Source organism: Halichoerus grypus, chromosome 13, assembly GCF_964656455.1.
Source record: "Halichoerus grypus chromosome 13, mHalGry1.hap1.1, whole genome shotgun sequence".
Classification (NCBI taxonomy): Eukaryota; Metazoa; Chordata; class Mammalia; order Carnivora; family Phocidae; genus Halichoerus; species Halichoerus grypus.
The window spans coordinates 54,307,270-54,331,841 of record NC_135724.1 but is presented as its reverse complement, the minus strand read 5'-3'; the positions used below and the strand labels follow the sequence as shown (position 1 = coordinate 54,331,841).

The 24,572-nt window shown below is 43.0% G+C and overlaps 1 protein-coding gene and 1 long non-coding RNA gene across 21 annotated transcripts in view; one reads left to right on the top strand and one right to left on the bottom strand.

Moving 5' to 3' along the window:
- Positions 1-24,572, top strand: part of EPB41L3 (erythrocyte membrane protein band 4.1 like 3) — a 180,702-nt gene that overhangs the window by 17,685 nt on the left and 138,445 nt on the right. Inside the window, exon 1 of one of the 19 annotated variants that reach the window (XM_036071478.2) lies at positions 19,305-19,588. The exons of 17 other annotated variants lie outside the window; for them this stretch is intronic. The gene's annotated coding sequence lies outside the window, so the exon portion shown is untranslated. Of the gene's footprint in view, positions 1-19,304; positions 19,589-22,618; positions 22,753-24,572 lie in introns of those variants that run through there. One more of the 19 variants, XM_036071482.2, reaches the window with a different exon arrangement.
- On the bottom strand, positions 5,725-20,678 carry LOC118522525 (uncharacterized). Of its 2 annotated transcripts, XR_013443378.1 has the most exons (5): positions 20,471-20,678; positions 14,945-15,007; positions 12,640-12,719; positions 10,643-10,849; positions 5,725-7,191 (listed from the first exon to the last, which is right to left on the bottom strand). It is a non-coding gene; the product is annotated as an uncharacterized LOC118522525 (long non-coding RNA). The 2 variants fall into 2 exon arrangements; XR_013443379.1 differs by lacking the exon at positions 10,643-10,849.

The window sequence follows — 24,572 nt, the reverse complement described above, 5'->3', positions numbered from 1 at the left end:
ACCCCCCTTAATATTTCTTGCAGGGCTGGCTTAGTGGTCATATATTCTTTCAGTTTCTGCCAGTCATGGAAGCTCTGCATCTCTCCATCCATTCTAAATGAAAGCCTTGCCAGATAAAGTATTCTTGGCTGCATGTTCTTCTCATTTAGTACCCTGAATATGTCTTGCCAGGCCTTTCTGGCTTGCCAGGTCTCTGTGGATAGGTCTGACGTTATTCTGATGTTCCTCCCTCTGTACGTAAGGAATCTCTTCCCCCTAACTGCCCTTAAGATGGTTTCCTTGGTTCTAAGATTTGCAGGTTTTACTATTACATGCCGGGGTGTTGGCCTGTGTTCCTTGATCTTGGGAGGTGTCCTCTCTGCCTCTAGGACTCGAATGTTTGTTTCATTCCCCAGATTAGGGAAGTTCTCAGCTACGATTTGCTCAAATACATCTTCCAGTCCTCTCTCTCTCTCCACTCCCTCCGGGATTCCAATTATTCTGACATTGGAACGCTTCGTGGTGTCACTTATTTCTCTGATTCTATTTTCATGGATTCTGAGTTGTTTTTCCCTGGCCTCCTCTTTTCCCTTTTTATCTATTATATTGTCTTCCAGATCGCTTATTCGCTCTTCTGTCTCAGTTACCCTAGCTGTTAGATTATCTAGATTGGATTGGATCTCATTGATAGCATTTTTAAGTTCTGCCAATTCACCTTTTATTTCTGCCCTTAGAGACTCTATGTTGCCATTAATTGATTTCTCCATTCTAGCCATTGTCTTCACAATTGCTAGCCTGAATTCCATCTCCAACATCTTGGTTATATCTGCATCCATTTGTAAATCTGCAGCATAAATCATAATCTCTGAGTCTTTTCTGTTTTGGGGGCTCCTCCTCCTAGTCATTCTGTTGATGGGTGTTTGAGGGAATGTATAGAGTCCAAATTATTGACCAGAACCCAAGCAAGATGCACCTGTTTTCTTGGGACCTTAGGGTTGCTGGCCTCTTGTTTTCCCAGCCTGTCTTCTGCGGGAGGGGCCTGCCGCGCTGTTACTCAGGCAACCCTGTTCCGGGGGAGTTGCCCTACCCCCCGGTGGCGGGGGATGGGCTCAGCGGGAATCAGTTTTTGGGGCTTTTGTTCTCTGGTGCCTTTCCCTGGCGGCTTTCCGCGTCTCTTCCGTGAGTCAGAGCAGAAGAGACCATTTCCAACCCTCTGCCTCAGAGCAGAGAGATCGCAGTCTGTTCTTCAGTGAGCTCTCCAGGCCACACTGTCTGTTTCTGTCCGTGCTGCTATAAACTGCAGCGTCCTGGGTTGTGCGCCCCTCCGCAGCGCTCCCAGTCCTGCCTCCAGGTTGGGGCACGTCTCTGCCCTTTGTGCTTCTAAAACCGCCAGCTGCTCCCAGTTTGCATGCGCGCGACCCCGCTGTTCTGGGTTTCCTCCCCCGGAGGCTGCCCTAAAGTCCTTTCCCCGCCGCTACCGGTCTGCGAGTCTGTGCCCTTCTGCAGCGCACGAGGCTGTCACTCACCGGCAGTGTAGGATCCCCACGGCCAGGCTCCCTCCTGCTGCCGTTTATCCTCCGATTTCTGCCCGCTGGATCACGGCTCTCCGCTTCCTACCTCAAAACCAACCGCCTGCGATATTCTGTTTGTAGAGATCCAGATCTTACATCTCAGGCTGGTTTCGTGGGTGCTCAGAGTGGTCTGGTAGATATCCAGCTCAATTCCGGGGACCAGTTGAAATAGAGTCCCCTACTCCTCCGCCATCTTCCCCCCCCACACAATTCATTCTTCTTTTATCTAAGTTGGCTATGTTCCCCATTTTTGTAACTGAATCCAAAGTTCAGCTGCCCATCACCAGAAGGGCCAATACTCAAGAGACGAGTGTTGACTGGAAAGGAATATAAGCTTTATTCAGGAGGCTGGCCACCCGGGGGCAAGCCTGACTCTTGTCCAAAAGCCAACGCTGTGGTTTTTGCCTTGCCAAGAGGGCTTTAAAGGGTGAGGGGGTCATTGATCAGTAAAGGGGCGCGGTGGCCTCTAACATTTGCTGATTCTGTGTAGATTTAGTGGTGCCTATTTATAGCTTTCAGTGCTTGAGGATTGTGTAAGAGATCTAATTCCTGTTCTGTGATGGGCAAGGGCTTTCTTTTCTCCTCCTAGAAAGGAATATAAGATTTCTAGATACACAAGGAAGGTTAGCAAGTCAATGAACTTAAGAACATCTATTAAAGATCACCATGCTGGCTAGGAAGATCAAGGTGTCCTCATTGTCATTGTTTAACTTCTGTTCATCCTTCAAGATACAACTCAGTTTGGATACAAAGCCAGCAGCTAGGCAGTTTTTCAATCATTTATGTGTCTTTTTTAAAAAATATTTTATTTATTTATTTGACAGAGAGAGACACAGCGAGAGAGGGAACACAAGCAGGGGGAGTGCGAGAGGGAGAAGCAGGCTTCCCATGGAGCAGGGAGCCCGATGTGGGGCTCGATCCCAGGACCCTGAGATGATGACCTGAGCCAAAGGCAGAGGCTTAACAACTGAGCCACCCAGGCGCCCTGATTTATGTGGTTTTTAACTTTTTATTTTGAAATGATTTTCAACTGAACAGAGGAGTCGTAAAAGTAATACGGAGAGGATAGCCCCCACCCAGCTACTCCTGAGTTTAACAACTTACATAGGCGTGGGATAATGATCAACACTAAGAAACTGACATTGGCACAATACTATAAACCACAGACTTTGTTTATATTTAGCAATTTTCCAACCAATGTCCTTTTTCTGTTCCAGGATCCATTCTGAGATCCCCCCCTTGCATGTTAGTTGACTTGCTGGGAGCTCCTTAATGTCTTCTAATCTTGTGTTTCTTGGCACTGACACTTTTAAAGGATAATGCGTCAGGTGATATGTAGAATGCCCCTCAATTTGGGTTTTTCTCCTGTTTCCCTATGATTGGATTGGGGTTATGCATTTTGGGGGAGAATCCACATAGGTGACATGCCCTCTCTGTGCAGGCTCACAGCTATGTGACTTGTTACTGATGATGTCAACTTTCTTGGTTAAGGTAGTTTCTCTGCTGGAGATTTTTTTTTTTTTTTTGTAATTAAGAAACATCTGGGGGGAGATATTTTGAAACCATGTGACTTACCCTTTCACCCACTAACTTGAACATTCTCCAGGGAATCCTGGCTGTAGCAATTATTCCTGTGGTTCTGTAATGGTGAGTTTTCTATTTCCTTCGTTCATCCTACAATCATGAGTTGGAATTCTTCTGTAAAGCACAGTTGTTCCTTTTCCTCCTTTTATTTATTTATCCAGTCATTTATTTATAGCAATATGGTCTCATAGATACTTACTTTATTCTTTGGGTTATAATCCAATACTATCCTAATTTAATGTTTTACTTAAATGGTTCCCGCCGTGGCCATCAGGAGCTCGTTCAGATTGGCTTCTGTGTTCTTTCTGTGCACCCCAACCCCCTCTAGCGCTATAGGATGCTCCAGGCTAACACATGAAGCACATTTTTAAAAAGTTATTTACAACTATGTATCACAATTGAAAAATAAAATTTCTCATTGGACATCTCATTCAGTCTACCACTGGCCTTTCAGAAGCTTGGCACTTCTTATGAAGGATTTGCCTTGTATGGCCCTAAGAAAACCACAGAAGATAGCAAGTTCTCTATTTTTCTTTTCCCCCCAATATAAAGTCTTGGAAATTACTATGTAAAGTGTAGAATGTAACATTCAAGTCACATAATGACACCTGCCGTTTAATTTCCTTTCAATAAATGTGCAAATGTTCCTTGTCCTGATCAGTGTACCCGAACAAATGTAGATTTTTGGGATGGTGCAGCAGGGCATCCTGCAGTGTTCTCTAAAACTTTTAGGATCTGTGTGCTTAATTCCCCTATTTAGATGAACTTATACTTTACCTGAGGCCCTGCCTTAGTTCAGTAACTGGCTGTCTCTTCCTACAGAGTGAATTAGGTTTGAAAAAGTTAAAATTACAAAGTTACTCTTATCAGGTGGATCATGCTGCCAGAATTGTTTAGTCTTTCTAAATGTTTCTCTGGGGGAGCTTTTTCTGAAAAATTAATTTTAAGGTAGGGATGAGAGTTCTTCACTCTCAGAACTCCGGAATCTAGATTAGTGTGGATTGGGATGTTCTCCACCTATCAGTCATCACTGTTGCTATGCCATTAATCAAGGGAACCCATCTAATTTTAAATTTAGCTTTAATCAGCTCTTGTGCTATTTCCATTTTTCTATCGCCCATTTATACAAACATCTTAGATTACTTTCAGCATCTCTGTAACTCAGAGTTGCAGAAAAACCTAATCCAGTGCACAGATTCTGGGAGGATTTGTAGGGAGAGGAGTATTTTGGGGAAGGCTGATGGAGGTACATATATTTTCACATTGGGATGGTATCAGAGTGTTTGAGGCAAAGATCAAAATAAGATGAAAAGAAACATTGATGTAAAGTTAGGCTAACTAACATATTCATGCTTTAAAGCCCACAAAGGCAAAATTTTAAATATAAGAAACGTTGTAATAATACAGGTGCAGTATAATGAATTTTCTCTGGTCTTACTAGAAAAGCTGTCAGTTATGTGGCAGATGAAAAATATTTTATTTAGATCACATATAAAGAATCTGAGATAGTAATAAAACCATCAGTAATTCTGTTTAGTCTTCACAGGTTTTCCTGGAGAGGTAACCAAGTAAAAGCTGCATGATTGGCATGAGCTGCAAGAGGGTTTAAAATTAAACCAAATAACCATGAATTTATAAACACTTACATCCAGAAGTTCATTTGCAGATTGATTATTTGGAACTCAGCAGACATTGTCCCACAGAAAAGACTATTTTAGTGGTTGGCTTCCCAGGTAATTGGACAAAAGCCTATTTCATCTGTAATACACTTAATGTCTGGATAAACTGTAGTATGTTAATGATACCCAGTTGCCATATTTTTGCATTGGGGCTGTGAAGCTCTGCCTTTGGGGTTCTACCTCTGGTGGCTATTGAGTTAGCTAGGAATTTACAGAAAGCCCCAGCGGAACATTCTCTGGCCTCATTCTCATTGTAAGATAGGGGCAAAGGCAGGGCTCTGGGGGCAAAAGCAGACACTTCCCACTGTTGGTACGTACTCCAGGGTCCCCATCACATAGTCTCTCTCGTTTTGTATGAAATCAGCATTCTAAATTAGGAAACCAGGGAAAATTCCCCTCTCCATTAATTTGTAAATAGGGCTGTTGATAAGTCCAGACTTAATGATATGAGAACATTCCATGGTGGAAAACATTATCATCTATTCTATTGATTTCCAATTTAGACTGTGGCTGCCTCATGTCATAAAAAAACTGTAGGCAAATATTTTGAAGATCACAAAGTTCTCTACAGGAAAAAAAAAAGTGTTTATTCATCTCCATAAGGAGTCTATGCCAAATTATTCTTTTCTGAGGGATTATACAGAAATGATCCTGGAAACTTTCCACTTTAGCAACTATCATTTAATTAATTTCAGACACTGTGTAATGTTGGCAAGGAAAATCCTCCTAAAGCTCAAAAAACTCATACCTGATGTAGTCTAATTGAATTAAAGCACCACTGTCAAAGACTAAGAACACTTGTAGAATATGAATGTCTCTGTCCTGTTGTGCCCTCTCCCAGATAATGACCCTTAGAAAATTAATGTATTTGTACATAAATATTAATAATAATAGCTAACATTTTAAAAAAATTTTTTAAAGATTTTATTTATTTGACAGAGAGAGCCAGAGAGCAAAGTGGGGGGAATGGCAGAGGGAAAGGGAGAAACAGGCTCCCCGTTGAGCAAGGAGCCCCACACGGGGCTCGATCCCAGGACCCTGAGATCATGACCTGAGCAGGAGTCAGACACAGCCCAGTGAGTCACCCAGGTGCCCCTAATAATATCTCACATTTATAAAGTGCTTACTGTGTGCTGGGCACAACTGGAATAGCTTAACATATGTATTTGATTCTTGTGTGACCCCATAAAGAGGGTGATGTGGTCATCCCCATTTTGCGACTAAGATACTGAGGCCCTGGAGGATAATTCACTACACAGCCAGCAGATTCCAGAACCAGGTTTAAACTCAGCTCTTAAACACCTAGGCTGGGCAGCTTTTATATAATTAAATATAATACATAATTATTCTATGTATCACCAGCTTAAATTCTCCACATAAGCATAATGGTATCTGGATATGAATGCCATTATCTGTTGCTCATTTCCAGGTTTTTATGAGGCTCATTTCTGCTTCCTATTTGAAAGGGTCTCATAATGGTTCCCCTAGGCATTGGGGATTTCTGTACATTTGCAAAGCCCTGTTCCTAGTGGTTTAGGCCCCAGGTTCCATTGATCCTGCATATCTGTTGCAGTGTTCTGTTTTTGTATCAATTAAGAGAAGCTTGAGTACTATGATAAATTTCAAAAAACCCAAATATATCAGAGTGCATTCATTCAAAGGAATGCTAACTTTTTGGAGAGGAGAGATTTTCCAATAAATACCTCTATGCAGATAAGTACAGTTCTACTGTTTACCTGGTTATGACCGTGGGCAGTTACCTAACCTCTCTTCTTGTAAGATGGGTATAATAGACTTAAGGATAATTGCCCACGTGGGGCCTTGGGCAGACAGAGAGACTCCCAGTCTGCCTGGCTTTCCCTCAGCCCATCCCTGATGTCTGATGTAGAAAAAGTCTCGTTTTTCTGCCCTTTAATTTCTCTAACAGGATTAATCACTGACATGCAGAGAGCAAACAAAATCTTGATAGAATGTGTGTCAAGAAGAGTGCCTGGCAGATAGTAAGCACTCAATAAATGACAGTTATTTTTGTGGGTGGAGATGGTTCTGTTGCTCAAGATCTTTTTGGAAGTACTTTGGAAACTTCCTTCCAAATTAGCACGTTAAACTATTCTAAGAATTCTGTGGAGTGTGTTTATAGTTAAAACTCAGGGTTTTGTTTTGGTTTGTTTTTGACACCCGATGACTCTGTCTCCGGCTGACCCCCTTATTCATTAGCCTGTGTGAAATCATCTTGTCTCCTTCAAAAAGCCCAATCCATCTTCGACAACATGAGTACTTGCAGTTTTTGAAGTGATTCCCAAATAATGAAGCATATGCTCTTCAAAGAACTTCTCAAATGAGTGCCTTAAAAAATGCTTCTAGCAATGGCTGCAAGACTGGAATGAAAAAAAAAAAATAACATATTAGGACCAGCACACATGTTAACATAGATGTTCTTTATTTAAAAAATATGAGGTCTGTTCCCTTCGAGCAGATGCGGGTTCCTGCACTTGCCCCATTTCCATCGGCCAGGGTAACCAAGTCAGCAGCCCCAGCAGATAAGCTGTTAAGGGCTCCTGGATGCTTCTTTCCCAGCCCATCTGTGAAGCGGATTTATACGTTCACCACTCCCCCTCCCGCCCCCCAGGGTTGAGAGCCATCATCCTTCACTTTGTCAAGTGGGCTGGTTCTCCAAGGGCACCCCTGCTCAGCTTCTGCATCCTGGAGTCCCCTGAGGTGAGACGGAGGGAGGAGGCCTCAGGGCCCGCCGGGCGGCAGCAGCTGAGTACAGTGGCCAACTATATTATTGTGAGCTGCCCTCCTAACTGCAACACCATCATATGACACTTAGGCTTACTAAGTGCTTTTTAAATCAATTATTTCATTTAATCCTCTCAATAGTCCTTGAAGCAGGTTTAGTCATTCAGTTTGGAGATGAGAAAGCAGATAAATGGAGATGAAGCCACGCAGCCCAAGCCAAGGTTCGGGCGCTGGTGCACCGAAGAGCCAGTGGGCTGACTCCAGGCCTCCCGCTCGGTCCCCCACGTGGGGCCTTGGGCAGACAGAGAGGCTCCCAGTCTGCCTGGCTTTCCCTCAACCCATCCCTGATGTCTGATGTAGAAAAAGTCTCGTTTTTCTGCCCTTTAATTTCTCTAACAGGATTAATCACTGACACGCAGAGAGCAAACAAGACCTAGTGGTGAAGTCCAGAGGCTGATGCTCTGCTCTGAGGGACAGTTGGGTCATTCTCCCTCCTATACTGGTAGCATTTCTGGTGTCAGATGCCCCTACCCCAGCCACACTGCTAGGAAAATGGCAAGGTTTTGGTTTCTCCTCAGTCCATGTTCACAAATAAGACAGATAAATATTTGAGTGCCCTCTGCGAGCCTTACTTAAGTGTCCAAGGCCAGAAAAGCCTTGTTGAGTTGGGGTCTATGCTTTTCCTTTTCCCTTGTGTCCCGCAGACGTAGAGAGCCCCTCGCCACCACCTGCGTAGGCAGACGCCTAAGTATTATGGATGGTACTGGTTCCAGTGATGACAGTCCACAGGTGTTTATTTTTCATAAATGTTCACCGAGTGTCTCCCGCATGCCAGGCGGTGTGCTAGCTGGGGACACACTAGTGAGCAGAAGCAACCCCAGTCCTGTCTTATGAAGGGAGATGGGGGTTCCTCCAATAGTCACACCCACGTGGTGCATACCTGCAGTGGGGCGGTGCTGGGACACAGAGGGACTGGTACCGCCAGAGCCCCTGATGAGGATATGTGACCTAGTTAGGTGGTGGGAAGGTGACCAGTCTGCCCAGAGCAGGGGGAGGGGTCTGGTTCAGGATCCTGGAGAGAACTCAGGGTGTTGAAGCTGCACTAAGAAGGTGTTGTCCTCGCCCTGGGAACAGTGGGAAGGGAGTGTGCTAAGCAGGGGGCCACAGCGTCGGTCTTACATCTCTGAGAGTTTACACATGTCCCACATCCTCATGTCCGGGCAGGGCGTGGAGTGAGGTAGAGGAGGGGAGGCTGGATTAGAGACCAGACAAGAATTTATTATAGAACAGAGGGCAAGGAGGAAGCGATGTGGACAGATCTGGGAGATTAAGGTAGAAGGCAAAGGACTTGGTAATAGATCTGATAAAGGGGTTGAAGGAAAGTAAGGTGCCAGGAAGATACCAGGGTTACTAACTTCCATGACTGAAGATTGGTGGTGTCATTCACTAAGCTCTCTAGTACCTAGCACTAGGGATTTTTTCTTTTTTTTTTTAAAGATTAATGTGCCATGCTACTCATTCTGGGACATACAAATATGAGTAAGAGATAATTTGCACCCTCACAGGGCTTGCAATCTAGCAGTGGGGTTGGAGGAAGTGGTTTAGATACTCTGTCTCCTAAAATTTGTTTAAATTATGGCTGTTGCATAAAGTTGGCAATGGTAAATACACAGACACTCCTTCCAGGGGGTGGGAGGCCTTAGAACTTGGGTGCTCTGGCAGAGGAAGAGGCTGGGGATGAGGAGACATTCTTGGCAGATGAGGGAATGGCCTGGTGACCTTGGAAAGGCACCATGAAACACTGAATAAATCCTTAATGCAGACCAAATGGAAAAACACAGTATGGGCTTCAAGCTTGAAATTACAGAATCGAAAACTCATCTTTCATGGGCATGCCAAGTGCAATCAAAAGAAGTGAGCCATTTATTGGGCACAAGTGGGATGAGAGTGATTTGTGAAGACAGAGGGTACATTACAACTTCTTTTCCTCCAGCAGCCTCTTAAATTCACTGCCTGATTGTTGCTAAATCTTTATAAGTATCACCATGGCAACCATTGATATGAAAAATAATATTAACCTGGACACTTCCGCTTCGGTTGATCTGACATTTTCTGCCGCGGTGGTCAATTTCATTGTTTGTGCAGATGACTAAAGAGGGTCCTGCTTGGATCCTGTCATATTTTCTTTTGTCCTGAGACGATGAGTGCTGGTTAAATCCACCCTGATGTTAAGAAATGACCCAGTGGCATTTTGGGAGGGGTGGCTTTACCATTGTTTCATCTCTGAGGACGTGGTGGGAGATGCACCCAGCTGGCATCATCTGTGTTGGTTCAGGGGTGAGACTGGGGAGTCCTTTAGGGTGGTTGGGAGATTTTGCCCAAATCAGTTCTACCAGTGGCTGTGGAGGAGGTATACTGCATAGAACGATGCACATTCTTTTATCATAGGCCCACCGTTCTTATAGTTTCTTCCTTCTGAATCTCTTCCTTCTGGTGTCTCATCCCAATCCTGGGCACCTAACTCCTCAATTCTGTATTTTCTCAGAGTCTCACATTTTATAATCCCTGCTGCTTTCTTCATCCTTTCATCCAACAAATGTACAATGAATGCTTTCCCTCTGCCAGGCACCATTCTAGGTAGCTGGGTCACCAGTGAAGAGGAGCCCAGAACCCCTGCCTTTGTGGGACTTAATTGAATGGCAGGAGACAGACAATAAACATGATAAATAAGGAATTGACAGGTATGTTAGGTGATAAGGGGGTAGGAGTGCTGGGGTAGCCTGGTCACAGGTTTAATAAGATTATCAGGGTAGGCCCCTTGGAGAAGGTGACACATGAGCAGACGTGAAGAAGATGAGGATGTTAGCATGAGAGAAGCCCGGCTTGTCTGAGGACCTGCAAGACCAGAGTGAGAGAGACAGGGAGTATGGCCAGGAGATGTGCCCAGATGGTGGTGTCAGATGCCCTGAGGCTGGATGATGCAGGTCCGGAGGCCTTTGGGGGCTTTGAACATATGTGACTGATGTGATCTGGCTAGTTCTAGTAGGATCACAACACTTGTCTGGAGAATGACTAGAAAGGACTCACGGTGGCAGAAGAGAGAGATGTGATGAGGCTGTTGCAGGAACCAGGCGGGGGATGGTGATGGCTTACACCAGACTGCTAGTGGCAGGTGTGAAGGGAAGTGGTCATATTCTGGATATATGTTGAAGGTAGGGCCACTAGGATTTACCAGTGGGTCAGAACATTCCCCTTTGGTCTTTTTCTCAAGTTGTAAATGGTAGAATAGTCTTCCTAGTAAAATAGATACATATCTATATAAGGATTCCACACATGCTACCACTTTTTAAATGTAATATTTCCTTTCCTGTAGAGGAAATTCCAGCTGAACATATGGAATTGTATAAGAACAACTTAGCATCGTGGTTAAGAGTACAGGCTGCAGAATAAAATTGACTGGTCCCGGATGTGTGACCAGGGACAAGTTAGTTAGCGGCTCAGCTGCCTCAGTTTTATCCTCTCTAAAATGGGGATCATAAGAGTTCCCGCCTCATAAAACTGTGAGGAAAAAGAGAAAATATACATATGAAGCACTTAAAAATGTGTGGCACATAGTGTATTAAAGAAAAAATAATAATAATGATAATGATTTTATTAGCATTTGCCCTAAGTTCTTTTAGTGGCTTCTTAAACTTATAAATGACCTGAGTATTTTTTCTATATTAGTATTCTTAGGGACTTTTTAGTTCTCTAAAATGCCCATGGTAATGGAAAGTCATTCCTTAACTCAGTGCTACTCTGCCTTCCGAGCTGATGCAATGTTTGCTTGTTGCAGTGCACTATTGTACTGTAAAATTGTGTGTGTGTGTGTGTGTGTGTGTGTGTGTGTTTGGCTCTCTAGTGAGAGATCTTCCATGTCCAGCTGAGGAATCAGATCACCCCAGACCACCCTAGCTCTACCAGTCATCGTGTCTCCTTGAACACATTGTTGAACCTGCTTCTGCCTCATTTCCCCATTCTGTAAAATAGGGGTGATCATAGAATCTATCTCACAAAGTTCTTGTGATGGTAAAATGAGGTAGTCTCATAGAACAAGGGCTCGTAAAACAGCTCCTCGCACAAAGTAAATGATCAATACATTTTGACTCTGAGTAGAAATAATGATCCCTGGGCTGGGCACCATGATGTCGTATCTCAATGTCTGAACCCCCCCCCACCCTGGGGGAAAGTCACTAGCTCCCATTCATAAAACATTAAGATTAGATTTATTTAGACATGATTCCCTATAGACCCCCTCTAATTTTTTCCAGTATTTTTATCTGTTTCATCAAAAAGTACATGCTGGGACCTTCTATTATTTATTACCTAAGATAAACCTGAGTGCGTATGTGCATTTTCTCTATCTCACATAAGAACTTGGAATAAAACCATGAATGATATTTTTTCCTCTGGAGAGTTTGAAGAGTTGTTGAAATCCTAGTCATGATATTTAGTGTGTTATGAGTTCTTTATGCCTGTTGTTAAATATGCCATCATTTTATTGACACATTACAATGAAGTGGGCAGCCAGCTACAGTAATAGGCTTCCCCTAAGGAGTGTGAGTACCAACAAATCTGATGGCGGGCACTGCCCAGGAAACCAAACGTGTGTTCAAACACCAGCTAGCTTTATAGAGGATGATGGGTGCATGCATGCTTAATCCAATGGCTGCTATCAAGTACTTCAGGCAATTTTTTTTTTAAGGATATAAATAGGTAGTCAATATCTATTAATTGGTTTTTATTAAGAATTTATATTAATTCTATTAACATTTACTTTTACGGCGTCTTGCTTTTGAGGAATTATTAATGTTCAGTTTTGTGATTTGTACTCCTGTTCTTCCACTCTACCTACACATAAAAACCACTTGGAAAAGGTCACCAAATACTGATACCTGAGCCTCTTTCTAAAGGTTGTGATCTAATTGGATTGGGATAGATCTCAAGCATCAGCATTTTAAAATTATATTTTAATATGTCAAATGTATACAGAGTAAAGAGAATTATAAGCCCATATAGATCTATCACCCAGGCATGATACTCACCTTCAGTTGCGGTTTTTTTTAAGTGTTCCCTTAGATGATTCTTCTAATGTACAGCCATGGTTGAGAACCATCATGTTGTTCTAGTAAAATAGAAAATGGAAGGAGTATTTCAATGGATATTGATAACAAGAACAGCTAAAATTTGCCCAAGGCCACATAATGATTTTATCGTCTAGTACTCTGTTCATTGGGCTCTAATGGTGTCCATGAACGTATATGTGATACAGTAGGTGTATGCCTGCTTGATTTTGTTGAACAGTGGAATAATTTGGAAATGGGCATTGGAACACCTGGAAAAAATTTAGGAAAAGGCTTGAAAAAATAATGGTTTCCTATTCAGAATCTTTATACCTTGACTCAACATCATTCTCAGCCACCTAAGGCCACTCAGTAAAACCTGGCTCAGAGATAAGAAAGGTCTGATGAGCAAGGGTGGGACAAGTAGATTCGACTGATGGATCAGAGAAACACGTGGGAGGGGAATAGGGGTGGATATTGTCATCAGATTTACAGAGAAAAAGCACTAAACCAATGACAAATCAATCTCAAACTATAACAAAGAAGTTTTCTAGGCTATTCTGTAACATGTAAATATACATCTATCAGTGTATCTTAATGAAGTCAACGTTTGAGTTTCTACCTCAACAGTGAAGAATTGTGGACAATTCCTGGTTCCTGAGTGGCAAACACATGGAAAGCAATTTGATCTCAGAGTTGGACACAACTTTAAATATGACGTTGCCTAAGTGCCCACCTGATAGAGGACTCTGCTCTAGGGCCATACTGACATTATGGTATCTCCTTGAACATTCTAGGTAGAGAGCCTACTGCCCATAAGACAACCTGGTCCATATTACAATAGCAGTCCTTTTATTGAGCTGAAATCTTGTTCTTTAACATCCTTTTAACCAAAGAAACTATTTCTGGTGCCCCCATGTTGTCTTGCTACTTAAATATATGTAGACATAATGCTAGAATAACATTTTTTCATGCTTATAGATCTCATCAACTATAAAATTAAAAGAACCTTACAAATCCATATGAAAAATATAAGACCCTTACAATAAAATTATCATTAATTTAATGGGATTAATGATATTGTTTTTCTGAACAAAATTCCTCCTCTAAGGGGGTGTCTGTTTGCATATGTATGTTATACCAAAAGGTATTAATAAAGTCTCTATTTGCAGGGTTTGAGATTGTCAAATCTCACACTTAACCAAAACTGCCAGCAATTAGTTCTCCATTTCCTGTTTTAATGAGACATCCCTTGGCAACTTTGTAAAGATGTTTTGTGCACTTGGAAATTAAGGTCAGAGTTGTAGTTTTACTGCAATCTTCAGTAAATGGGCATCTAATCCAATTATTGCTGGAATTGGGTACAGAACAATCTTTCATTGTTATTTATTACTATACTTACTGCTAATGAACTGCTGTTGCAAATTGATGCATACGACAGGATCCAAGCAATAACTCTTCTTGCAATATGTGTACTGACTTGTAGTGTAGACTCCCTTTAGTTCTGCTACCTATATGGCTGAATGAGGCTAACCTCCTACCACTTGTCTCTGTTCCAACTTCTACGAAACATCTGAGTACACTAACTTTGTTCCCTGTGGGATTATTGTTGTACACTGGTCTCCTGGATCCTGGGGACCTTGTTAAAAGTGCCTGCTCTCTGGACCCCAGAGGTTCTGATTTGCTTAGTCTAGGGCTGGACCCCAAGAATGGGTTATATTAACAAGCACTCTGAGTGATTCTGATGTAAATGGTGTGAATACTTCTATCACTTTCCAAGATTATTGTTGACATGGAAATATAAAATTTAAGCTCTTTACAAACAACCTGGATTGAGAAACCCTGGCATCCTTCTCAGATTTGTATCATCTGCAGATAAGCCCACCTTGCATGTTCCAAGTTCCTGATAAACATCTTGAACAGGAAAAGAGTCAGTAGAGGAAGCTTTTTAACAAAATGGCTTTGACTTATTAAATGCCAGATTTATTACAAGGAACACAGATATTCTAGATGGTATTTTCATTGATTCCCAGAACATTCTGGAAGCTGTGGACTAGAGTGGAATCACATTTGCAGGTTGTACCCACACTGTTAAAGTAAGCAAGTACAGTGAGGTAATTAGAAAGAAAAAAAAAAGTGCTGGAAAGCAGGGATCAAATTAAGAAGCAAAGCTGACAATTTTTTTTGGTGTAGTCATAGCTGTACATTTCTTAGTTTATAGGTTAACTATGGCATATTTGCCTGAAGAGAGAGTTAATAAACGAGACATCTGAATGTGTCTTATTACCCATTTTTTTCTTCTTCAGCTAATTCTTTTTTTTTTTTTTTTTCAGCTCTTTCTTGTTGATTGCTGTTAAAACAAAATATAATAGCTGGTTAGGATTATTTACAACTTTATAGGAGAATGGGAGGCTTGCTGGCATTTATTTTATGTCTTTTGGGGGAAAGTGATTGAAATGTTAAGTGTCTTAGTAAAACCCAATACTGATCATGTTTGGGATATCACTGTGGTCTCAGATGGTGAACAGTTTGGGAGTTGAATTTAGTAATTTTATAGATTACCAACTTCCATTCTTTGTATTTTGCCATTATATATATACTGGCCAAATATAAAATAGTCTTAATGGATTTCTATTTTTACTCAAGGGGAGAAGAGAATTGAGCATTTAAACTTTATAAAGAACTGAGGATTAGAATAACCTTAATTTTTTTGTTAAAATTATTCTATTTAAAAGGGCTGAGATTTCTAAAATATACTTGAAATGGAAAATTTAAAAAACCCAATAAGTGTATATTTTAATACAGTGGAATTTATACAATATGTATTGGCCCCACCTTTATGACCTGTATTTTTATACGAGTATAACCTAAAGAGAGAGAGGAGGCAAATAGGAAATTCTGATGAATAGGAATGATTTTTTAAAATGATGTGTAGGCATGTCTAAACTTGTTCCCTCTCATGTGTACATATTTTTGTACATTTTATGCTGCGTTTATAATTATGGGTGGTTTTTTACTTCATTTTGCATCTGTGCTCTGCATGTATACAGACCCCTGAAATGATGTATACAAACCCTGAATGAAGAGAGCATCTGGAAGCGTTAATGAGCTATAAACTTGACAGTATTCTCAAGCCCTAGAAAATCTTAAACATATTTTTATTTCATAAGAATAAGCTTGCTACTTTTGAATTAAGCATTCATCCCCATATTTCTCTTATTTATGGTCCCCATAAGGCCATGGCGAAAGACTTTGTGTCCTGATTTCAAGGACTTAATATGCAATGGAGGTGCCTGACGTGATCCTGAACATACAAGACATCTCAACTAGTTACTCCAAGTGTTGTTAACATCCTACTAAGGCATCTTAGGCTGAAAAACAGTCAACTTAAAGTACTGGAGAATATGGACATTTTAAAAAAGACCACAATGCTTTATGTGACAGTAGTCTGAGGTTGTCAAAGAGGGCAAATGAGTGTTGCATGCCTATTAGGGTAGCCACCTTTGTAGGGTTTGGTTAGGCTTTCAAGATACTCTTCTAATGCTGACGCTGAAAGGCAAAGTTCCGATGTAGTCACTGGCCAGATTCTGCACCATTTCTTTCTGGAGTCTTGTCGATGAGGCTGACAATATGACACAATCTGCAAATTCTGCCTCTGCCTTGGCTATCAGGTGGGAATTACGTTGCTGTGCAGGCAGGAGAGTACCAGTATCAATGAGTCAGCACGCTGTTGGCACCTGGGGCTCGGTGGAGCTTTGGGGGACATCCTGTCTCTGTGGTTCGGGATGAAGTTCCACACATGCATTATCTTACCAGAAGTTAGCTATGCTCCCTTTCTCTGCACCATGGCTAGAATTCTAGATGGCTTGTTGGCCTTCAGTAATATATTTTGTATACAACAGAATAATTTCAGAAAGCCCATAAATAAGAATAATGTTGTAAGGTAAGCCTTAGTACGGTGGTTGAGACCAGAAAGGGCATCGTGAGACCTAGGCTGGAGTCATGGAATCCTTCCCCACATATCATGGATTATTTCAGTATTTGCCATGTAGATACAGTAAACCAGAAATCTGATGAACTGGGTTCAATCTGCACTGGCTCTAGGACTGTGTGAAAAGCATTCCCTCGACCCAAGGACTACTTTTCTATAACTTACTGAAAAAGCACCAGAAGGGGTTTCATACTGGTAAGAATAAAGAATTCTCTGCGGCTCTAGGAGGCTTCATTTTTGTTAGTGAGAGGAATGCAGGGAGGAATTAGTCTTTATGAAAGAAAGCAAATCCAACTGTAATGGGATCATCACCTTGCCTTCTACTTAATTTTGTTACTTTCCTTCTCTTTTCCATGTAGAAAAGCTCATAATTAAATTTCCTGATAAGAGTTAAAAAGGTTTTTCATTATTGCTTTTACTCAGCAGGTAGAGATGTGATAATGTCGTTTTATTTTATAGACCCCTAGTACTTTTGAAGCATAAGAATTTCGGAATTAATCTCTTATTTTATACAAGAGGAAACTCAACTCTCAAATATAGTGACAACTTAGTTCATTAGCCAACATCCATTCATTTAGCGAAAATGTTCAGTGCTTGGCTTGCAATGTACTCAGTGAGGCACTGTGGGGAGACAGAGATGACGACGAGAGGCTCCTGCATGATATTAATAAGGTAGAAGGAAAAGGATTTATTACAGAGATGCGAGCAAGTTACTGGTAGAGCTCTGTGCTGCTCACAAGTTTTTATTTGGCATTTCTTTTCTCCATATCTGTGCCAGGAAAGTCAAAAAAGAAGAGCTGAAAGCCTTGGTCAAGCCCAAAGATTTTCATAGTATTACTTCCCAGATTTACTATTAAACTATGAAGCAGTATAGTTTTTACTCCAAATTTTGAATTCATGGAATATTTAGATAATTAGCGAGGTACTTCTAACTTGTAAAAAATAGTATTTAGTATTCTAACATTTTCTCCCAAGAAAATAGACATCTGTACATTTTTGCTGATTTTCTCCATCACCAGAAAGATTAAGATTCATGAATCAGGGAGAAAACAGTTTGCTTTCAATTAAAAAAAAGTAGCAAAAATATGGCAATAAAATGAATGAAAATATGAAGCCATCTGTGTCTGAAATGATAATGCCAGCTTAGTGTTTGTTGTAAACAATACAGTTTGTTCAAGTCCACTTTTTTTTTTTTAAAGATTTTATTTATTTATTTGACAGAGACACAGTGAGACAGGGAACACAAGCAGGGGGAGTAGGAGAGGGAGAAGCAGGCTTCCCGAGGAGCAGGGAGCCCGATGCGAGGCTCGATCCCAGGACCCTGGGATCATAACCTGAGCCGAAGGCAGACGCTTAACGACTGAGCCACCCAGGCGCCCCGTTCAAGTCCACTTTTAAAGGAGAGTATTTAAGTGTACACACAAACAAGGAAAAAAACCCTTTCTTCATTCACAGATCTTGTATGACACACACACAGCCATATAGGTACAAATGTGAGATGTGTATATATGTCTGTAATATTCCTGTGGCCTGATAGAAAATTAATATAGGTAATCCCCAAATCTATCTTCCAGTATTTGAACTATCACCATTATCTGTCGCTTGACAGTTCAGGTCCTTGTTACCTGTGGTACTTGGAACAATGCCACAATCCCTGTCTATATCAGCTCCTTGTATTTGCCCCTCCATTCTCCAAGTCACCACATTATTTTTCCTTTAACAAAACTTCAACCACGTTTTCTTGCTTAAAATGTCCCAAAGGTGCACATCTTCTACTGAATACAGGTTCACAAACTCCATAGCAACATAGTAACCATGATTTTCCAATTTTCTCTTCCATGCAACCAGAAAAATGCCCCCTCCCCTTTTCTATTGCCTTTGCCGTGTCCTAAAAACCCAGGCCAACTCTCCCCAATTCCAGAGGCTTCACTGACAGACCCAGCCTAATTTCTGCCTCCTATTCTGCACCACATCTTTGGCACCCAATAGTAAATGCACTATTTTTGTGAATCCATCCTGCCACCTTGAGTGGCTGAGCTCCTGAAAGGGTGACCAGGACTATTTAAAGAGGGCCTTAAACATTTTAATATATATGAGTTGGTTACTTGATTAGAGCTTATTGTGAGATGACCTGGAATAATTTCTTCCACCTGTAAATCAGAGCGTGAGCACCGCCCCCCCCCCCCCAATTTCAGCTGAAAGCCTGATCAATGACTTACTCCCTGATAGACTGGGAAGCTTGGGAGACCACCTGTAACTTTGGATCTTCATGGTGGAGAGGAAGGAGAAAATGGGAAGGAGGGGGCTGCCGAAAGACAGGAAACCTCTTCCTTCAACCTTTAATTCAGGTGTTCCCTACTAACTTGATATTTCTTGAACACCCACCCGGCGCAAGACGCCGCCAATTTATTTTTTTCTTTAAAAAAGAAAAAAAAAAAAAAAAAAAAACCAGTGCAGCCCCTGAGCCAGTAAATTACTCACCTGATGGCCAGGAACACCCTCCCCCCTCCCCCTTACAGGGGGTGTCTGGGAGGCATAAGGAATAGGACAGAAAGCCTGGGCTGTAATCTAAAGTGGAAATCCAAAGTCTAATGCTATTGGCAACGGTCTCGAGGCGTTGTCCCTGAGCTAGACCCTGCGCCAGGATGGAGAAGCCTGTTACAACCTAACTGTCCTGGAGTGCTGCGGTGGCCCCCTCCCCCGCAGCTGGGAGGCGACGGCAGGACAGGGTTGGCTTTCTCTGCGCCGGCTCTGGGCGTGAGCCCCCGCCGCAGCTCCGCGGAGCCTCCGAGCCGCCTGCAAAGGGGGGCGGGGAGCGGCGGCGATCAGCCCGCGTCTGCGGCTTCCTCCCCACGCCCGAGCCTCCTGCGCACAGCCGGGAGGACGCCAGCCCGAGCCTCGTCCCCACGCCGCGGCGCGCGGGCTGCCTGCCCAGCCGAGGTAACTTTTCTGGCAGCCGGAGCGGAGGGGGGCGGGGATCCGAGGGGGTCTCGGGTTTGCGAGGCGCGGAGGACTAGCGGGAGGCCGGGGGCGAGGCGCGCGCGGTGCGCGGCTGACGCGTGGCTCCGGCGCCGCACGGCCGCCCGAACCGCGGGAGCCCAGCACCCGGCCGGGCCCTGGGACCCGCCCGCCCTCCGGCCGGGACCCTCGCGGGGCCGGGCCAAGCCGGTGCGCTGCGCCCCCCGCCGGGGACGTGCCTGCTCCGCCCGCCCGCAGCGCTGCAGCATCGGCTGGGCGGGCGCGCGGAGCCCGAGCATCGGCCTCGGGCCTGGGGGCCTTCCCCGGAGCCCTGGCAGGGAGGGGCGGCGCAGCCCCCGCGTCCCTTCAGTGCCAGTTTGCCCAAATCCCCCGTTTGGGGCGCCATGTTTTAAGTTACCCCTGGGCCGGGGGCGAGGGCGAGGCGGGCTGCGCAGGGAGGGGCGGGGGACCGGGGGCGACACTGCGGCGCCGCCCGGGGCGGGTTGCCGGCGGGCGGGAGGGGCCCTGCGCCCAGCGCGACGCGGCTGCGGGGTCGTCCCGGGTGCCTGGCGGGCGGGCGCGGCGCGGGGCCGGTAAGGTGCGCTCGCCACAAAGCATCCCGGCTCGGCAGCTGGCCAGCCGCTTTTACGTAACTTGTCTCCTTCCCCGAACTGGGGCGGCGTCCCCCCGGACGGCGGCGGGAGCTGCAGCCCGGCCGCTGAGGGAGGAGGAGGGAGCGTCCTAGAGAGGTTGCTCCTGGCCCGGCACCTGCGGCGTCCCTCGCCCCAGCCTGCGCTCCCTTGGCCCCCCGCACAAAAGCCGGAGCGCGGGGAGGCGGAGGGGCCGGGGAGCGGCACTGCTCACCTGGCGCCCGCGGGGCTGCGAGCTGCCTCGGGAGGTGTCTGCGAGGGCGGCTTTGCGGCGCGTGGGGGTGGGAAGGCCGGGCTATCGGACCGCGGGAGTTGTGGTCTCGGCCAATTCCAGGCGGGTGTTTCCCCGCTCCTGCCGCGGGGGCTGGCTTTCTCGGCTTTTCCCTCTCATCTTGCCCTACTTCTTCCCCTCCCCCTTTTCCCTCTCCCCTCCAACCCCCGCCAAGTTCATGGCTTCTGCAATGCGGTGGGTGTGGTTACCTAGTAAATTGTAACTGGTCCCTTGCAGTGGGAGCAGTCTTTCCTTTTGGGGTTTTATATTTACGGATCCAAAGTTTTCTAGGGTTTTCTCCTCCAGTTGCAGCCCAGGGTTAAAGCTGGAAAGAGATTGTTGGAGAACTAACAGAATGATAAAGAAAACATGTGGTATTAATTACGTGTGGAGGCTGGGCTGGGAAATCCCGAGAGGGCCAGGCAGTCCTGCTAATGCAGTGCTTCCATTACGTGTTTAAGTTGGTGTTTCAGTGTTTTTACATTAGTCTTGCAGTCCTGCAGAACTGCTTTTGCAGATATCCTGCCTGACCTTTTTGGGGGCCCATTTTAGGCTCTCAGAGGCAGCCAGGTGTCCTGGAGTTTCCCTTGGAAGCGTGAACATTCCTAGTAGAAGAGTCATCACACTAAGTGCTAAAAACATTCTTTTGGGGGTCCTAGTCTGATGTTTAAAGCCTCAAGAAATCCAAAATTATAAAATTCCACTTCTATCTGGGAGCCCTGGATCCAGCACCAATTACTGCAAATTAAGCAAAAAAAGCCCCATTAAGAAAGGGGAGCATCTCAAGCTTGAGTAAACTCTGGGGAATGGGGAGGCGATTTATACCTTGGCTCTAACAGGGTTTTTTAAAAATGCATCTTAATTTTGGTTTCAAACTTTTAAAACCTAAGTTGGAATAATAAAATTGTGAGAGGAAATAAAGTGAGATTGAGAAACAGTAACTTTAATTTGTTAATTTCACAAGGCATTGATGAAAAAAATCTCTGAATACTGTTCTATTTGCATTATAATTTTTTGGTGGTTTAGAAAAGCAAAATATATCAGAGGCACAAGGTACTGCATAAAGTTCAGCTAGCTAATCCACTTCAGACAAATACTTTTTTGCAAAAAGAACATGTTTTGTGAATGATTTATCAGTAATAAAAAGAGTAGCCACATTATTTAATTTGTGAACCCCTTTTAGGTGAAGGATTGAGAAGATACAGGTCAAAAGTCAGTGTCTCTGCAAAGTATTTACATTTAATTTTCAAGTCATTTCTTCTGCATGAATGTGATTTTAGGTTAGAGGCAGTTTTTGCCAGTTCTTGTACAGGGTTTGGACTTTGGCCAACTTTGAATTGTGTTGAAATAGGAGACCAGGGAATTTTTTTTTTTTTACTTGATCAGAAACTATTTTATGTATACATTGGTTTTTTTAGAACTGTTTGGTCAAATGCATTAAGGGGCTGCCCAGATGCAAGACAAGGCAACCCTTCATGTACTGAGAGATGTAATATTATCATCAGTTCGTGAATCTTTTCTGGATTTACTCTATGTTGGATTAAATATGGCAGGAACTTTTTGTCCAGGGTATGGTCTTACATGTTGTAATATACATATTCATCTTTTAAGTTAGTGCTTTAAAATAAGTCTTAAAATTCACAAATTAGAATTCATGTCCTCCTTGGTGAAGTAGAACTTCATTCAGGAGTAAGCCGAAAACTATACGTTTGAGAGAGAGAATTTGTGAGAATTTGGCTATAATGAAGAGAGAGATTACTTATTTACTTGACTGTCCTGGACATCTTTGGTTCCCATAGTGTCTTCCAAGTATCCAGACACCTGTCCTGAATGTCAGCTTTATTATGGGATATAGACTTACTATTGAAAACCATGAATCAAATTCATCTTTAGCACCACTTCATTTAGAGAGATCTTTAGTGGTGCAATTGCTGCATCTATTTCTTTCAAAAGGCTTGCTAGCGCTAATTTGTTGGGAATTCGTCAGGCACTCTTGGAGGGTTCTGCTGTCATTTGATTTGCCTTGGCAGCAAAGAATTGTGTGCTCAGAAGCAAGGACTGGAGCAGTGAAGTCATTGCCCTGCCTGGTGTTGTGACATCACTATGGCTCAAAGGAAACAAGGGTGGGGCAGGCAAAACCAGACGGTCTGAAGCATCTTGCTGGCTTTAACTTTGCCTGATAAATGAACGGGACTCTCCTTTCGCAAGTTGAACTGCACCATAAGGTATTGTTTGGAGGATGGGAAGGTAGATGTGAATTCAAGGCTGCGTAGGAAAGTGTGTTTCATAGATCAAGGAAAAAGAGGGTTTTTTTTGTTTTTTTTTTTTGTGAAATAGTAGAAATCATTGAATTTCCCTTTTACTGGGTAAAACACTATACGTAATCTTTAAAAAGGGCCATTTAAAAAATTATCCAGAGAGCAAGAATAATGAGTCTATATTTTTGTTTATGCACAGAGCCAGTTTTTTTTTTTTTTTTTTTACTATTCTTTGTACTAAAATAGCATTCTTGCTAAATTTTTGGTTTAGATTATTAGTATTGTCTTTTAAAAGTATGTGTTGTCTATAAAGATAGTGTGTTTTCTGGGTAGGCAGTGTTCTTTCCGATTTATTTTTGAGTGATGTGATGGCAATTGGCAATGATGGAAAAAGCTAGAGATCTCACAAGTTTACAAGATATCTGCAGTGATTTGGGGTAATTGATTTCCATTTAAATTGTTCACAAATTATTTTATAATTTAACATTTTAATCCTAACTTAGATTTCTAGTGCACAGATGATCACAGGCATGTTTCACCCAAATTAGTATTGAATAAATTACAAAAGGAAGTCTGAAATTCTGAAACTGTAAAGTACATTTCACGTTTTGATTTCTGCATGTAATGTGACATGAGCATGAAGAAATGAAGACTCCTGGAATGGCTGCAGATCTTCATTGTCTTTTCTATACCTCCTTGGTCAAGATGACTATCATTTTTTTCATGTGAGTGTATTATGCATGTAGAGGCTCTGGGCAGTTCTTCACTGTGTAGCGATTCCAGAACAATTTCCAAAGCAAGGGGGGAAAATGGGAAGAATGACACAAGTAAAGAAGTTGAAATTGCAGATCACTTGGTGGAAATGTCTTCGGAATTGCATTTTTAGACCTTGCGGTGATTGGTTAAATTGCACACACTTTAGAATTGTAAGCTTCTATTAGCACCAAACCTCTAATTCTTTTGTAATTTGCAGTGCAGAGAAAAAGCTGACAACTTAATTTTTAGATTGCTGACATTTTGATACATTGTTCTTACAGCTCTTCCTTACAAACTTAAAAAAGAAAAAAAAAAAACCAGAAAGGTCTGTACTGGACCTAGGAAAAAATGCAATATTTAACTGCTTCGTGTGTTTATTTTTCTCTCCAGTTTTACTGAGTGAGTGAGTGCATGATGTGAGTAGGAACTTATTTTTCTTGGAGTTTCATCCCCAAACCAAGTACAGGTCTAAACACTTATAGCATTGAGTAAATATTTATGGACTTGAATGAAAAATGAGGCCATTTGTGACTTATGCTTCACTACAAGAAATATTTGAAAAGGCTTCAAAGGCACTGCTACTCTATTTAAAAATGAGAATTACTGGACCCATGTCTGCAGTCATTATTTTTAATGGCATGATCCTCTTCATAACAAGCTTGCTATTCTGCCCATAGCTTGAATGAGGTAGGTTCTGGAGGTTTTGCCATATCAGAGAAGAAAATACTGCAGGTACCTAGAGAAACAAGAATGGTTTCTTTAAGGGAAGATCTGCAGGCGGCCTGCTTCCTTTCCTGCCGGCTCTAATTGGTGTCATGGAGGACATCAGTAGAGAGGGAATTCTCAGAAGATGAGGAGAGGGATTGGACTGGTGTGTGACAGAAGCTGAAAATGGATGAGGGCTGGGTGATGATATTGATCCTGACGTTGGACTAAAAAGAGAAAAACTATTTTCTATTGTAGATCTCTCCTCTTTGGTCATTTTTGTACATAGTGCTTACATTATCAAACAGTGAGTTTCTCTGTGTCTT